At 36.8% G+C, this 16,415-nt stretch overlaps 1 protein-coding gene and 1 pseudogene across 1 annotated transcript in view; both read right to left on the bottom strand.

The window, feature by feature from the left end:
• The window catches only part of LOC150094046 (uncharacterized), a 430,703-nt gene that overhangs the window by 186,525 nt on the left and 227,763 nt on the right, over positions 1-16,415 (bottom strand). The window lies entirely within an intron of this gene.
• On the bottom strand, positions 13,995-14,475 carry LOC150094047 (large ribosomal subunit protein eL21 pseudogene; annotated as a pseudogene).

Raw genomic sequence — 16,415 nt, 5'->3', positions numbered from 1 at the left:
AGTGACCGATTATAGGAGAGATCATACCAGGATATTTCAATCGGAAAAAGGTAGAGGCCAATATAGAAAACTCAATAGAAAAAGGTACTGTAAAAATCTCGTGTTAACTGAAAATCGTCTGTAATTGTAATCATTATTCTATTACTGAACTGTTGAAGAGACTAAGAAAATTATACTAGGAGTTTAGTACATGACTGATTATACTGAGAGTATAATGCCAAAAGAAAGAACTTAGCAGTGACCGATTATAGGAGAGATCATACCAGGATATTTCAATCGGAAAAAGGTAGAGGCCAATATAGAAAACTCAATAGAAAAAGGTACTGTAAAAATCTCGTGTTAACTGAAAATCGTCTGTAATTGTAATCATTATTCTATTACTGAACTGTTGAAGAGACTAAGAAAATTATACTAGGAGTTTAGTACATGACTGATTATACTGAGAGTATGCTTGTTTAATATTAATATTAATTATATAAGAATTCATGTGTCCTGAGAATTATGCATGTGTATTGTAACGTATAGGAAAGTTTTAAATGACAAAGTTATGTGTTAGTACAGTTAAAGGATAATTTAATCTACATAGTTTTAGATAGTTAAGTAGAGTGAGTTGATCACATATGTCCAGGTGCTGCAGCATATATATATGCAGTATTCAGACTAATATAGGGTTAACTAATGTGTTAATTAGATCTGGAATTATACATATGATTGTATGAGTTGAATTGGTTATGGCGGCATGATCGCAATACCCATATAGGATCATAGCCAAATTACTTGTGATAAGCTAATGTTATTTTGTAAATGTTTTCTTAGTATTGAATTGAATTATATTACAAATAGAATTGTACCATACCAATGAGTTTAATAAACCTTTGTTCATTGATAAAACAGTTCTCTGAAATTGCTGCCTTATGCACCACTTGAAAACGTACGAACCTAATCACGCGGGAGGGGAGAATATTTAGATGAGTAACGAGATAAAGTGTCACGACTGCAATATTGTTTCACATTCAGACATATTTTAGTAATTGCTCCTTGTTTTTGTATTTAATATCTCAAACTAAATGTCCCAAAAGGTGCAGTACAATATAAATATTAGGGACACTAAGGGGAGAAATAGCTTATATATTTGTATTTTGGGTGATATCTCGTACATAGATAACAGTTGAATATAGATAAGCAGAATTTCCCTAGACAGAATAATAATCATAATTTGTGACACAACATAAATGGTGCAGTTGGCAGGATGTAGTTTAGCTAATGAAATATTAATTACAAGCTATTCACAAATTGGTTTTGGGTGCAGATCAGACAGCTGAGAGGTAGAAGTTAGTTAGGTTTTCTTGAGAATTTTAGAGAGTAAATTAGTGTAAATTGGATGCAAGTATAACTGAACCCTCTAGTAGTTTAGGCATGGATAACAGCGAATTCTTCACCACATTAACCCACAGCAGGTGTTCCCACACTTTTCGGGCAAGGAGACTGATGACGTCCTAAATATTTGTAGTTATATAGAAGAACTTAGAAGAGTCAGAGGGTGGACTGATTTTCAGTTGCTAGTCTTGCTCCGAAGCAAACTGGTGGGAAAGGCCAAATTTACGGTCATAGATCACTCTCCTTTGCTAAGGGAAGCCTTGGATTTTCAAAAATTCAAACAAATATTGGTCTCAGAATTTGCTAAGAAAAAAGGGAGTTCCCAGGTATTGAAGGAGCTGTATAATTGCATACAAGAGGAGGGAGAGAGTGTGTCTAATTTTCGGAACAGAATTATGTGTGTATCACAATCCATGAGGTTCTCGTTCCCAGAGGAAGAGGCCCACATGAAGTGGTTAACCTTCCAACAGTTCAGATTCGGATTATGTGATCGATTAAGAGAAGTAATATTTAAGAAAGGAGCCTGGAACCTAGACTCGTGTTTTAGCCTGGCCAGAAAAAAGAGAGAGAATTTTGGATGAAATGGAGCAAGCCTCTTCTCTGAGGGACCAACCAACGAAAGGAGTTAAAAGGTGAATTAAAAAGCTTAGGGCATTCTGGGTCAACTAAGAATGAGAGAAGTATAGTTGCGATTGTCGGTAGTTCAATTGAGAGAAATTATTCAGTGAAGGGAAAAGAAATAAGAATGCAAACTGTGTCTTTAGCAGAGGTGAAAGGGAAATTTCACCTGCCTTTGATAGAAGGCAGGGGAAATTTCCTGAGAAGATAGAAGGTTTGATTGAGAGTATACGCTGCAAACTCTTGTTTGATACTGGGGCTCACATATCGGTAATCCCAGAAAATTGGATTGAGGCATTTCAGGATGTAACATCTAATAGTTTTACTAAACTAAGTCAACCCATTAAGATCATGGGAATTGCGAAAGTTGAGCTTTCCTCAGTCTTGAATGTGAAGGCCAGGATTTCCATACCTTGCTTCCCTATCACTGTCACTCCTGAGATGCTAGTCTTACCCGAGTTTGCAGACACTAGCAACCAAGTCATACTGGGTATTGATTTTTTAGAAAATTATAACTCTATGTGTGATTTTGCAAATGGAACACTGTCCCTGTGTGGAAAAGAGTGCAAGCCACAGTGCAGAATGCAAGATCGTGTAGGGAAGAGCAAAGCATTGAAGGTCGAATTGGAGGATTGGGAAAGGGAGTCTAGCATGTGGAGGAATAAACTGATCCAAGATAGCATTAAGAACTTAAGTTCTGAGCAAGAATGGATACACACGATGGAGTTCTTTAAGTCTGTATTCCATAAGAATCCAAAAGTGTTCACAGAGGAGATCAGCTCGCTTTCTTGTACTAACCTGGCTCAACATGCTGTTAAAATCAATTCTGATGTGCCCATATATGTGAGACAATATCAGACCCCACTAAAGAGCACATGGACACACTCAAGAAATTACTCTTAGAATATGAGAAAGCTGGAATTATTGAAAAGTCAAATTCTAGATGGAATAGTCCATTTATTTTAGTAGAAAAGCCTAATGGTGGGTTAAGGTTTGTACGGGACCTGAGAGAAATCAATAAGATCACTATACCGATAGATTTTCCCGTGTGCAAGATTGAGGACTTGTTGTTTGGCCTGGGGGGAGCTAAGTACTTCTCCAAACTAGATCTGAACTCTTGCTATTTCCAGATTCCTTTGAGGGAGGAGGACAAAAAATACTTTGCCTTCACCACAAGATGGCAGAAGTATCAGCTGTGTCGACTACCTCAGGAAGCCAGGAACTCAGCCATGAGTTTTCAGAGCCTGATGAATCCTGTGCAATCTGATATGTTGGGAGAAGGGGTTATCTGTTTCCAAGATGATCTTCTGGTTTACTCATCTTGCGTCGAGGAGCATAAGAGACTATTAATAGAGGTCATGGAAAGACTTAACAGAGCTCAGTTATCCCTCAAGTGTTCTAAATGCCAATTTTTTCTCAAGGAGGTAGCGTATTTAGGTCACATGGTAAATGAACACGGTATAACATCCACAGAGGAAAATGCGACTGCCATATTAAAGGCAAGAACTCCCTCAACTGTAAGGCAGGTTAGGAGGTATTTGGGAATGATCAACTTCTACAGGAAGTTCATTCCCGAATGCTCCAAACTGATGGAACCTATAATTAAACTCACAAAGAAGGGAAAAGATTCGAGTGGGGAAACGAACAGCAGATTGCACATCAACGCTTAAATCTGGCTCTAACTAAGATGCCTGTCCTGACCTATCCCAAACTGGGTAGGGAGTTTTATCTCTCCGCTGATTTTTCCAACGATACAATCGCCTCCGTCGTAGAGCAGAAAGAGGAAAAGGGGTTTAGACCGATCGCCTTTATCAGGAGGAAACTTTCATCTTCCGAGATAAATTACTCGGTTAATAGAAACGGAAGTCCTTGCTATTGTTTATGCATTAAGAAAGTTCAGGTATATGTTATTAGGACAACATCTCATCTTGCGCTCTGATCACAAACCATTGTCATTTATATCCTCAATGAAGGACAAAAATCAGAGAATCATTAGATGGGCTCTGGAGATGCAAGAATTTGTCTTGGAAATAAAATACATCCCTGGCTCAGTGAACGTGATCGCTTACTATCTATCCAGATCTCTGGATGTCGTACATGATAGTGATGTCAGTCCTAGTGAAGAGGTAATTTTCCCTATATACAAAGAAAAGGGAGGAGGCAAAAAGGGAATCAATTCTTTTGGACAACAAATATGGTATAAGTCTCGCATAATCGAAGAGCAAAGGAGGGATCCAGTATGGGGGGAGAATTATGAGAAAGTTTTGAGAGGAGAGAAGTTCCATATTAAAGATTCCTTCAATCACACACTATATATTTATCTGAATGGTCTCTTATTGTCCAAACAAAGCGTTACTGGGAGATGGAAGGACAAAATCGTAGTTCCAGAGAAAATGATCCCATGGGTACTCTTCACCTTTCATGACTCTGATCTGGCAGGTCACCAAGGAATACATAGAACGTGGAACAGAGTTTGTGATCGTTATATATGGAAGGGGATGAAGGGAGATGTAGAATCGTATGTGATTTCTTGTCATTCGTGTCAACAAAAGTCCAGCATTGTAGGTAAGGCCCTCTCCAGTCTTTCCCTGACCGCATGCGTCCTTTTGAGGCTGTAGCCATGGATATCGTGGGCCCCCTACCTATCGTCAAGAAGAGAAATAGGTACATTTTAGTGGTCATAGACATGTTTTCACGATATCCAGAGGCTGTAGCAATTAAGAATCAATCTGCCCAAACAGTAGCTTATAAATTTTTCAAGCTGATTATTTCTAGATATGGGACACCCCAGACACTTCTTTCTGACAAAGGCTCCAGCTTCACAGCTGAAGTTATGTTACAGTTGTGTAAGTTGATAAGAGTAAAGAAATTGTTCACTACTCCTTATCATCCTCAAGGCAATGGAATGGTGGATTGATTGAACAGGACTTTAAAGCTTACCTTGTCAAAGATATCCGATCTCGAGATCTCGAATTGGGATACCTTTCTGCCTCACACGTTATTCGCGTGTAGAACCGCCCTACATACCGCCATCAGAGAAGCCCCTGCAGTTATCCTCTAAGGTTTTGAGCCAACATTCCTAGCTGATTTCAGGAAATCCCATGTGAATTCGGGCTTTCCAGACATCGATGATTATCGCAATAGCCTGATCACTGACAATAGAATTGCGTATGAGATGGTGTACGAATCCAGTGAAGCTTGCTCATAAAAGGCAAGAAATTATGCCAACAAATTGAGGAGATAATACAAGGATCTGAATCCCGGCGATCTGGTCTTGTTAGAACAGAATTCCGTTAATAAAAAAGGGGGAAGTTTGAAAGAAGCGCGGACGGACCATATGAAATTCAAGAAGAATCGTCAACAGTGACATTTAAAATAAGAAAGGAAAAAGAACAAGGGAAATCTTGGGTAGTACACTCTGATAGATTAAAACTTTATAAGACGAGGTCAAAAAGGTTGGTATGCCTAGGAGATTCAATGGAGAGTGTATGTAGAAAGAGAAGAACTACAAGAGGGGATAACAGTCCTTGTCAAGGAGGAAGCCGCGATGTGAATGCTCCCTCAAGAAGAGGAAAGGGTACTTATTGTCAAGGAGAAAGGGAAATTCCAGGCTCAGATCGGCAGTTCTCCAGGTTCAATCAGTTTGAGCAATGCATGGGGGAAAGCATAGCAAACAAGCAAATGCTGACAAAAACGGAAAATGGGGTCTATAGGGATCAGAGTGAAGACAGAATACTAGAACAAACCCGATATAACCTTAGGCCCCGACAAAATGGTAAAGTAGATCACAGGAAAGGAGTTTATCCTTTAAAGATGCATGCCTCTGATAAATGGACGTTCTGACGAAAAGATCTCAACAAAGGGGGTAAGTATGAGAAGGAGATCAAAAGGAAAGGGATACAGTCAGGATAAAGCATGTAGCAGAGCTCGGTGCATACAATTCACAAGGTATTTTTTTAACAAGCAGCAAGTTCCTGTAGGGATGAGAGAAGAAGGAGTCTTGTTAGAACAGAATTCCGTTAATAAAAAAGGGGGAAGTTTGAAAGAAGCGCGGCCGGACCATATGAAATTCAAGAAGAATCGTCAACAGTGACATTTAAAATAAGAAAGGAAAAAGAACAAGGGAAATCTTGGGTAGTACGCTCTGATAGATTATCAGATAAAAAAGGGGGGGGGAACCCAATATATGAGAGGAGGAACAGTTCATAAGAAAAATTTCTTTAAAAAATTTTTTTTGTTTAAAGGGGGACCTTTCTTCCACCCGGATACCTTCACTATGGGGATTTTTCAGTTATCAAGGTATAACATGAAGAGAAAATAAAATAAAACCCCTGTATAAGAGCTAATACATAAATTATTTAAAGAAAGAAAAGTATTCTTGCATCCAAGTAAAATATATAACAAAAAGTGTTTGTTGAACTAAATAATAAAAGAAGGAATATATTACAGTTGTGATAAAAAAAATTAGCTGAGTAAGACAGGAAGGATTAGTCATAAGAAATTGTATGTGAGAGGCTAGAGATATTAAGTAAATTCTTAGAAAATTTTTGGAAGAGGGATTAATTTAGAGGCCAGGGTCAATTCCCAAATTGAGATATCGTCACGTGTGAGTCACAGGCTCGCCGACCGAAGGATATTTGGCTGAAAAACGCCACCCTAATTGGTCGGTGAAGTCGAATCAAGTAAGGGGCGGAGAAAAGAAATTAAAGAAGGTGCCGTTAGGAGATCAAGGTATAAAAGGGTTAGAACCCCCCCACAAGGGCTTTTTCCCAGATAGTTTCTTCACGAGCTCCTTTGTATAGGTTTCACGTGGTTTTCCTGAGTGGCAGGATTGGAGTTCATCTCCGTCCGACACAACAAGGGAACAATTAGTGAGCGGGATTTCGATTCCGTATTTCCTATGGTAACAAACGACGAATGCCATCATTTAGTTAAAGGAAAGAAGGTATTATCTATGTGTTTCATCATCCAGTGACAACTACGAAAAAAGGAAATCTGTAAAGAAGTCAGTGTCCACGTGGTGAGTTTCACAGCCATGGTATAGATGATTCTAAAGTGTGTTCTTAATTCAAGTACGAAAAGTAAAGATCACCTAAGCACAGTTTAATACCAAAAGAACTTAGGAGTGACCGATTATAGGAGAGATCATACCAGGATATTTCAATCGGAAAAAGGTAGGGGCCAATATAGAAAACTCAAGAGAAAAAGGTACTGTAAAAATCTCGTGTTAACTGAAAATCGTCTGTAATTGTAATCATTATTCTATTACTGAACTGTTGAAGAGACTAAGGAAAATTATACTAGGACTTTAGTACATGACTGATTATACTGAGAGTATGCTTGTTTAATATTAATATTAATTATATATGAATTCATGTGTCCTGAGAATTATGCATGTGTATTGTAACGTATAGGAAAGTTTTAAATGACAAAGTTATGTGTTAGTACAGTTAAAGGATAATTTAATCTACATAGTTTTAGATAGTTAAGTAGAGTGAGTTGATCACATATGTCCAGGTGCTGCAGCATATATATATATGCAGTATTCAGACTAATATAGGGTTAACTAATGTGTTAATTAGATCTGGAATTATACATATGTTTGTATGAGTTGAATTGGTTACGGCGGCATGATCGCAATACCCATATAGGATCATAGCCAAATTACTTGTGATAAGCTAATGTTATTTTGTAAATGTTTTCTTAGTATTGAATTGAATTATATTACAAATAGAATTGTACCATACTAATGAGTTTAATAAACCTTTGTTCATTGATAAAACAGTTGTCTGAAATTGCTGCCCAATGCACCACTTGAAAACGTACGAACCTAATCACGCGGGAGGGGAGAATATTTAGATGAGTAACGAGATAAAGTGTCATGATTGCAATATTGTTTCACATTCAGACATATTTTAGTAATTGCTCCTTGTTTTTGTATTTAATATATCAAACTAAATGTCCCAAAAGGCGCAGTATAATATAAATATTAGGGACAATAAGGGGAGAAATAAGTTAAATATTTGTATTTTGGGGTGATATCTCGTACATAGATATCTGTTGAATATAGATAAGCAGAATTTCACTAGATAGAATAATAATCATAATTTGCGACACAACAATACTTTAGTAGGTTGAGATGTAAAGAGTGTACATCAGAGAGTTGACCAATAAAAACCTATTTCATTCCACAGAATAAGGAAACCAATTTCCGATCAGTAACTTTTTGAACCTACAGAACAGCATGAAAGATCAGAATTTCCGGAAATAAAATTCTGACACCACCCTCTGAATCTTTTTTTAAAGTAACCGGATATAATATTCAATAACATTTCTTGATTTCACCTGCTATTTGTTTAGTTTTGAGCAGATTGTTTTTTTCTCATTAGGCTGTGATGAAATTGAAATCAATTAAAAAACAAAACAGCAAACGTACATTATAGTTCTAAACAACAAACGAAAATGTAAAGCAGGATCGTCAACATAAATGAAAAAAACTATTAAAACAATGTTATATAATTCCTTTACAGATATTTTGCCAACTACGAAACGTATAATGGATATAACATCTGCTTTTCTTAATAATAACTTTAAATTACAACATTACACAAATTAACTATACATTTAAGTTACATTAGCATCCAAATGTGATTATGCCTTTTAAGTCATTAAGCATTTCCTACTGAGAGGAAACGTTGAATGAGTGCTCTAAAATTTAACAATTATTACGATTGTAGTTCTAATGCTGTCTACAAAATCGGAATGGCCAACTTTATTAAGAACCATTCATTTTACCGTTAGGCTAATTAGCTCCAAACTGCCCTGTGATTATTGCGATTTTGCAGATGAGGTTCAGAAAGAAAATAGCAGAGCAAGCTGGTGTGTGGAAGAGGCTTGCTCTGTAATCTAGAACAGCAACATTAGTCCACATTAATTAAGGTGAATTACAAAGTGATGATCCGTTTGGTTCTGTAAGAAAAGTTTGTTGATGATTAATAGTGGTTGTTTGAATTAATTACATCGAAAAATAGGAATTAATGATGAAATATTTAAAAAAATGAAAAAATATATAAAAAAGTATCGAATAATTTCTATTATTATTATTATTATTCTCTGTAGCTCAGTCGATATAGACGAAGCTCTTTGGTCGGAAAAACCTAGGTTCGATTCCGGTCCACGATATGAGGAACCTTTACCTGGTCTTTTTCGATTAAAGGTGAGTTAGCCGGTCTCATACGGGGGTAGGGATTTTTTTAACCCGAAATTCGGGATTTTCGTCCCCCAGAATAGGCAAACCGGCCCCGTGAACACACACGGATTACAGTCATTAACATTGCCCTTAGGGGATGCAGCAGGGGATGACGAACCAGCTGCATTAATTCGTCGTAAACCCGTTCATTAGGGAGGGAGGGAGGGAGGGAGGGGGGGACTCAACCCGTCCTAGGACGGATAGGAGAGGATTATTATTATTATTATATCTGAGATCTTCCCTCCTCAAACTCATTCACACCAGATACGCTCACTACTTCAATGGGCAAACTGTTCTATTCATTAATTGCTCCGTGAAAAAAATCTAGCTCTTCCCCCTTTTTTTAACAACCAACAAACTTAACTTCCATGGATGTCCTCGAGTTCTGTCTCTCTTCCCCCTACCTTCATATAATGAAAAACCTTCATCAGATGATACTCTATAACACCAATAAGACGTTTATAGTCCTCTATCATATCACCTCTTTTTCTCCTGTTAAACAGTCTGTGTTCCACATACTCTTAACCTTTCCTCATAATCTCCATTTCATAATCCACAGCTTCTTTATCTTCTTGGAACTCAGGAGACTAAATATTTATACGGCAGTCCATGCGTGGTCTTATCTTGCAAAGAGACAAAACGACCCCTTTATCCTTACGTATTAACAGGTTGTTTCCGCATTGCAATTATTCTGAATTGTATTTGCAATGTTTGCTACGTGACCTTTGAACTTCAAATTCCTATCCGATATTAGGCTAAGATCCCCAACATTATTTATCAATTTTTTAGCATAACCCCGCTGTACGCTTACTTCCACCAAGTGGTAGTAAAATAGTCACATTCTTAATTGAGACCCCTTCCGATACTATGATCAAATCTAACACTGACGTCAAGTTCCTTCTTAGACATGCTGCTTGAGAAAGTTGTCTCGCAGCAACTTAATAAATTTTCATTCACTGATATCATCTGATTTCTCTTCTATCCAGTAAAATGGCTTGGGCTCAATCCCGTATCGAAGGTGAAGAACCTTTATAAGTGACTGAGGTGAACGCAGTTTATCCAGTTTTAAACGGAGGTGGAAAGTTCTTCTTCTGGATTTCAATCCTGCAAAACAGGCTGCACAATACACGCGTTTACAGACATATCACACTATGCTTAGCATTTGCTTCGTAAATCGCAATAACTATTGCATAATTCTCTCCTCTGGTAGGCAGATCCCTTTGAAACTTATTAAGAAATGAATATTTTAAGAGATGGAACTTATTTGAATTAGGCACATTCCATTCGGCTTGCTGTGTTGGACACCATTGTTGCAAGAGCCTTCTCTTGGAGATTCAGTACACTAAAGGATTAAAAAAATCATCTGTGAAACTTGATGTTTATTTGAGTGGTCCTTGTTTTCATTAAGATTATGAAGATTTTTGGGACAGTGAGGTGATTCACTTCAATAAAGTTCCGAAAGTATATAATTAATAAAATACATAAAACATTTGCTAATTGATTTATAATTAATTATTAACTACATTTTATCTGTTCGTTTTTTTTTTATTATTTGCGTGGGATTTCCCGTTGCTTTCACCGTCCCTTAAGAGTGGTTGAGCCCTCCTAATGAGGGATTAAGTATGTGTTTTGTGACTGTAGATCCATGTATGTTCATCCATGTAACAAAAAACCGGAGTTTCCTGGTGAAAAAACCATCAAATTCAGCATGAGTCCGGACCAACTAACTCACCTTTAATCGAAAGAGACCGGATAAAGGTTCCTTTGGCCACTAATGGGAATCGAACTCAGGTCTTTCCGATCAAAGGGATTCGTCTATACCGACTGAGCGACGGAGATTCTTATGTATTCACTGCAAACACCGATGTTGCTTATTGGTTTTATATCACAAACACTATAGCAGAGTCGCACTTTGAATTGGGAAGTCATTGCTTACAGCGTCAACCAACTTTGGACCATTCGTCCTACCAATAACAACTGCTAGGCAGACGATTACAAAACCTGTCATTTATCAATATAGGCTTTACAATAATGAAAACCTGTTCATAGAAGGATGTGATACAATAATACCTAGAATGTTTCAAACATGAGACACAATTATATATCGGATGTTTATCATAATATATCAGTTAGCTGAAACGATACGTTGATTACAGTGTGGGCCGGAGAATACAAGTAAAGTGGACGATTGTATAGATCGCCCAATTATATTCCTTTTTTGTTTTGGAGTATTCACCTCTCATCTAAAGATATTCCAAACGTCCATACAAGCAGCGACATTCACCGACACCTTGCTGGTTGGAGAGCAGATACCTTCTCCTCTCCGCCAAACTCCCCGGAATTGCACAGAACAGCTTTTCTAATTGGAAAACCCTATTAAATTATTTATATCGCCCTTTTTCTTAATATCAATTCAGCACATTAAAAAAGCTGCAGAACCTATAGGAATTATAGTGATTTTGGATTTGTATGCATGATTGTAAAAAAGAAAATTACTTATAAAACATTAAATTTAGCAGAATTTTCGATGGGATGCTCTCTCTCTCTCTCTCTCTCTCTCTCTCTCTCTCCTTATGGTTTTCTCTGTCTCCAGTAATTACTTTCCTAATTAAACAAATAAGGCAGAGACTTTGCATTTCTTTGTATCATTTACCTTTCTGCATTCCATTTATATTATTCATGGATGGCAGTGCTTTCATCGTCACTAATGTTCAGTCTTTGAAATTAATTTTAAAAATGATCCAACAAGCACGTGAGCAGCCTTTTCTGATAGTAATTTAAAACCCCTGGAAAGCAAAGCAGCTTCTTTGGTGTTTTGATTCTGAATTTTTTTATATATAATTTAATCTTGTAATTTATTCTGTAAATGTACTGCGCACGTAGCTTAATATTTGCACTTTGATTAAACTCTATTTAGAAAAACAAACGAAAATGATTTGTAAAGAGCCAACATTATTTTTCAGTTAATTGCGTTATATTTAAAGGTCCATGCATTTTTCATGTTGCCCGCGGCTGCTACGAGCTGGTTAAAATGATAATTAATTAATAAAAAGGAGCGTTGAAGTTACTTAAGCAAAACAAGCACCATCATCATCATCATGTCTCTCAAATATGAGCTATGTAAATAGATTTCGCATGATTTCTCCAAGGCCTCGGTTAATCCACGATGAATTGCAAATAGCGGCTCCTTTCATTACTGTAAAAAAGGTAGCTAACACACAAATCCGAATATAATGATTTACATACCGTAATATTCATTCCATAGGATGTAGGCAACGAACAGAATGTATATATATTCAAAATTAAAAATTCATTGGATATATCTGATTAATATGACCGCAGCACAACTCATGAATTTCTTAGCATATAAAATAGTGAGTAAATATGATAATATAAAGAATGATATAACAGCATTATAGGTTAGTTTATAATAAATTAGAGCCGGAACATAATAAGATACACTATATTAATTTTCTACTTTAAAAATATCGTCCGTTTCTTTTTTAAAATATTGTTGAATTTCGCCTTACATTTTTCACAGATTTACACCTAGTTGTCACTACAGTGTAACAGCCTCGTGTAAGAGTATCTTTAACTTTTAAAAACTAAAGAAACGCTACTCTATGAATATATAATGTTCTATTTCAATCAATCTGGAGTGAAAACCCGTTTTTGATTCCCTCGTGTTTTTCGATGATTTTACTTTTGCGTAGGAATGAGTGAGTAGGATTTCTGTCAAAACCTGATTGGTTCGTATGAAGAAACAAAGTCTGTACGTTAGCTCATTATGTCTGTTAACTAGGTACGTTATTCTGACCAGTTTTCCTATTTTGGGTGATTATAAGTCCGCATTTATATGAGAAAAATTCTTCCACCTTCTTATTTATGTTATCCGATAACAACTTCAATGGAAAATACCTTAGAATGAATCTTCCCATCCTAAATAATCTCTGGTTGGGAAAACCTGGACATTCGAAGAATTTAGGTCTTTCGAATGGCATTTTTGTCGTTGAGGGAGTTCAAGACGCTTCCCCAAAGATGGGAAGAAGGTCAGCGAAATTCTTATTCAATACCTAATCAGCTAATAAATGATTATTATCCTGGATTTTCTCATTTCACCAATGAATACATTCTCGAATGAGTCATTTGTCATACTGAACGATCTCAGAGAGCAAAAAACAAAGTGGACTCTTCCGCGTTTCCATCGTCATTCTGAAGAATAAGAGCACTAGACAACCGATTCTGAACAAAGGGACGAATGAAGTCGTTGAGGAATATTCATCTCCTTGTTTTCGTTGCCTTCTTTACCTTCTATACTCGCGTTGGCAAGCAATTTATCAGTTACTTGCCAACACGATGATTCCTTCAGGTAGTCTCAGTATATGTTCTAAAGTTTGTTTAGGGTGGAATCACAGTTCAACTGATCTTTATATGGAAGCATAATTTAAAATCGCATATAAGAATAGATTTTGCATTCTTACAAAGTCATTATTCAATCATATTTCTCAATATTAATAAATTCTTGTAACTCATTGTATTCTCCAAAGGGGTAGGAGGAGCTCTTTTAGTCGAACTTTTTTTTTCATAAATGGAAGAGGAGGAATGATCATACTCCAGCCTTAGCTGTCACCAAAAGCTTATTAATGATTTTAAAAGCATCGGGGAAAGAGTATGGCAGACAGTTGCTGCCATCTCATGAGTCTAAACCAAACTCTAATACTCCTTTATTTATACAGCATTTAAATATAGCTTAGGAAATAAATTCATATGGAATTGGTTCCAGCACTTGAGGTTCATTTTTCTTGGTTCTAACAAAGTGGACACCCCTAGGTTGGGCTGGCTCTCTTTTACAACTGATTTTGATTGAATTTTCTTTTGCCTCGTTCTTCAGCTTTTCATTCTCTTTAAGCCTTTCCAAAAAATCCTGCCGAAGTTTGGAGTGTTTGATATGCTCTACCTTTATATTAATCCGTTTAGGAATAATACGATTCCTGACACGCTTGTTTACAATCACGTCAACTGCATGAGGTGTGATATTAAAGACACATCTCCTGTTTTTCCATGGTAAAATTTTATGTGGCATTCACTTTTGAAAGGCACCATTTCCTTTTATATCAACAATATCTCATCTCTTGTAAACTTTAAGAAAAGTGGAAAGGGGTTCTGGGCCATGTCTACGAAACTGTCTTGAAAACAAATAAAAAAAATCCATATCCCTCTGTGTTAACCATTTTCAGTTATCTGGATAACTCTAATATGGCGAAGAATAAACTATCGTGGAACCACTTATTTTAATTCCCTCGCCAGGGGGATCCTCAAAAACGCGACAAATCGGGTTTCAGGTTAAATTATTACATTAATTCTTCTGGAGTCGAGGGCTTCTTAGCATTCACAATTCACAATACATTCGGGAAAAAAGATTACTCATATACGTTACTAACATTGTATACGTTTATCAGCCAACCTCTCGTATACGGGCACAACATTAAAAAAAAAAGACCTCTAATACTCGTACTCGTACTCGTATTTAATGATACGACTCTTCTACTGATTAAATTTTTTATTTTTGTGGTAAAAGTTTTACTTCATCGTTCTAAAGATTTCGAAAACTGCCTGAAAAATCGGTTAGAAAAATATCCCTATTTGATGACTATAGTAAAACTTATAAACCTATTTAGCATTAGTCTAGCTCTTAGGACACGTGGAACGTTGCGCTAAAAACCTAGATCCTAGTATTGTGTATATCAATGTTTATGTTACTGTGTAATGGTTGTTTAGTCACACACACACTTTAGTTTTTTGCTTGTACAAGCTCCCTATGAAAAATAAAATGTTGATATTAAATTGACCAACAGACAAAATAATGACGTCAGGAAACCCAACTTAGTCGTGTAATAATAGCTAATATAATTTTTTGTTTTCGTAGGTTGTAATTGTGTTTAGAATTTTCTCAATGGTACACGATTTGTTCAATTCTTCGGACACTTATTTGTCATATTATGATAAGATCGCAAAAAACAGAGATGTTCCCTATATATATACAGGGTGTTCGGGATAAATTTGACAGTTTCGTAAGGAAAAAGAAAATCTTCTTTGTATCTATTAAATTTAATGAATTGACAAAAAAACATTACAGGCAGAGTTAATTACAATACTATCAACAAGATTTACTCAAAATAACCACCATTAGCATCGATCACAGCTTCAATTCTGCTTCGGAACCTCGAACAAGCTGATGCTACAGTCTCCCTGGGAAGGGCCGCAAAAACTGTTTTAATTTTATCCATTAACTGGGCTTTTGTATTACTGGAAGTGCGATTGGTGTCTTTTTCAACTGCGCCCCATACAAAATAATCCATGGGGTTAAGGTCTGGGGAGTTTGGAGGCCAAACTGGACTGGTGAAGTCGTAGAAATTTTCAGACAACCATTTTTGACTTTTCCCAGAGGTGTGGCAAGGGGCCGAATCCTGCTGCCATACATACGGCCTACCATTGGCTACCCTTGTTATCCAGGGCTTGACTACAGTTAGCAACTCCACGAACAAAGCCCGAATTCCAATGCCAGGGTTCTTCAACACCTGTTCCTGCAGATTTGCGAGGAATTCTGCTGTACGAACGCAATCAGATCGTCTGCTAGGGATCTTTCTTCTTGCTACATCCTCGTAGTCACCATTGCAAGTCTCTAGTTCATGCCTGATTGTTTTTACTGTATTCAGGGAGCATTGGGCAGCAGTCGTAATATCCTTATTTTGATGGCGGGCACGAATCATCATGATACAAGTTATTCTCTTCCATGATTCAGGTGGGTTCCAGCTATCCATCCTTTCTGACATCTTGTATATGAATGAAGAAGGGTCCAAACTTTTAAATGAAGAGAAGTGTGTGTTAATACATGTAACTTACGGAAAAATATAATTAATTATAAATATGTCAAATTTATCCCGAACACCCTGTATATTGTCGGTAATCTATTTAAAACTGAAAACTGAATTCTCAATGCGAACTCTTTCTCTTCCCACTGACTATCACCAAGCAAATATCAGAGCTCAGAAAATTCTTACTGTATTTCATTACCGTGGACGTCGCAATGCTGCACTGCCTTCTCTTGGCCTTTCATCGCTCTATCCCTAAGAGAGAGACTTTCTCTTTTCCCCTTTCTCCAAACATCCTT

This window comes from Typopeltis vanoorti, chromosome 23, assembly GCF_054136105.1.
Source record: "Typopeltis vanoorti isolate ZY-2024b chromosome 23, IOZ_Tvanoo_1.0, whole genome shotgun sequence".
NCBI classification, from domain to species: Eukaryota; Metazoa; Arthropoda; class Arachnida; order Uropygi; family Thelyphonidae; genus Typopeltis; species Typopeltis vanoorti.
This window is presented reverse-complemented; position numbering and strand designations above follow the sequence as displayed.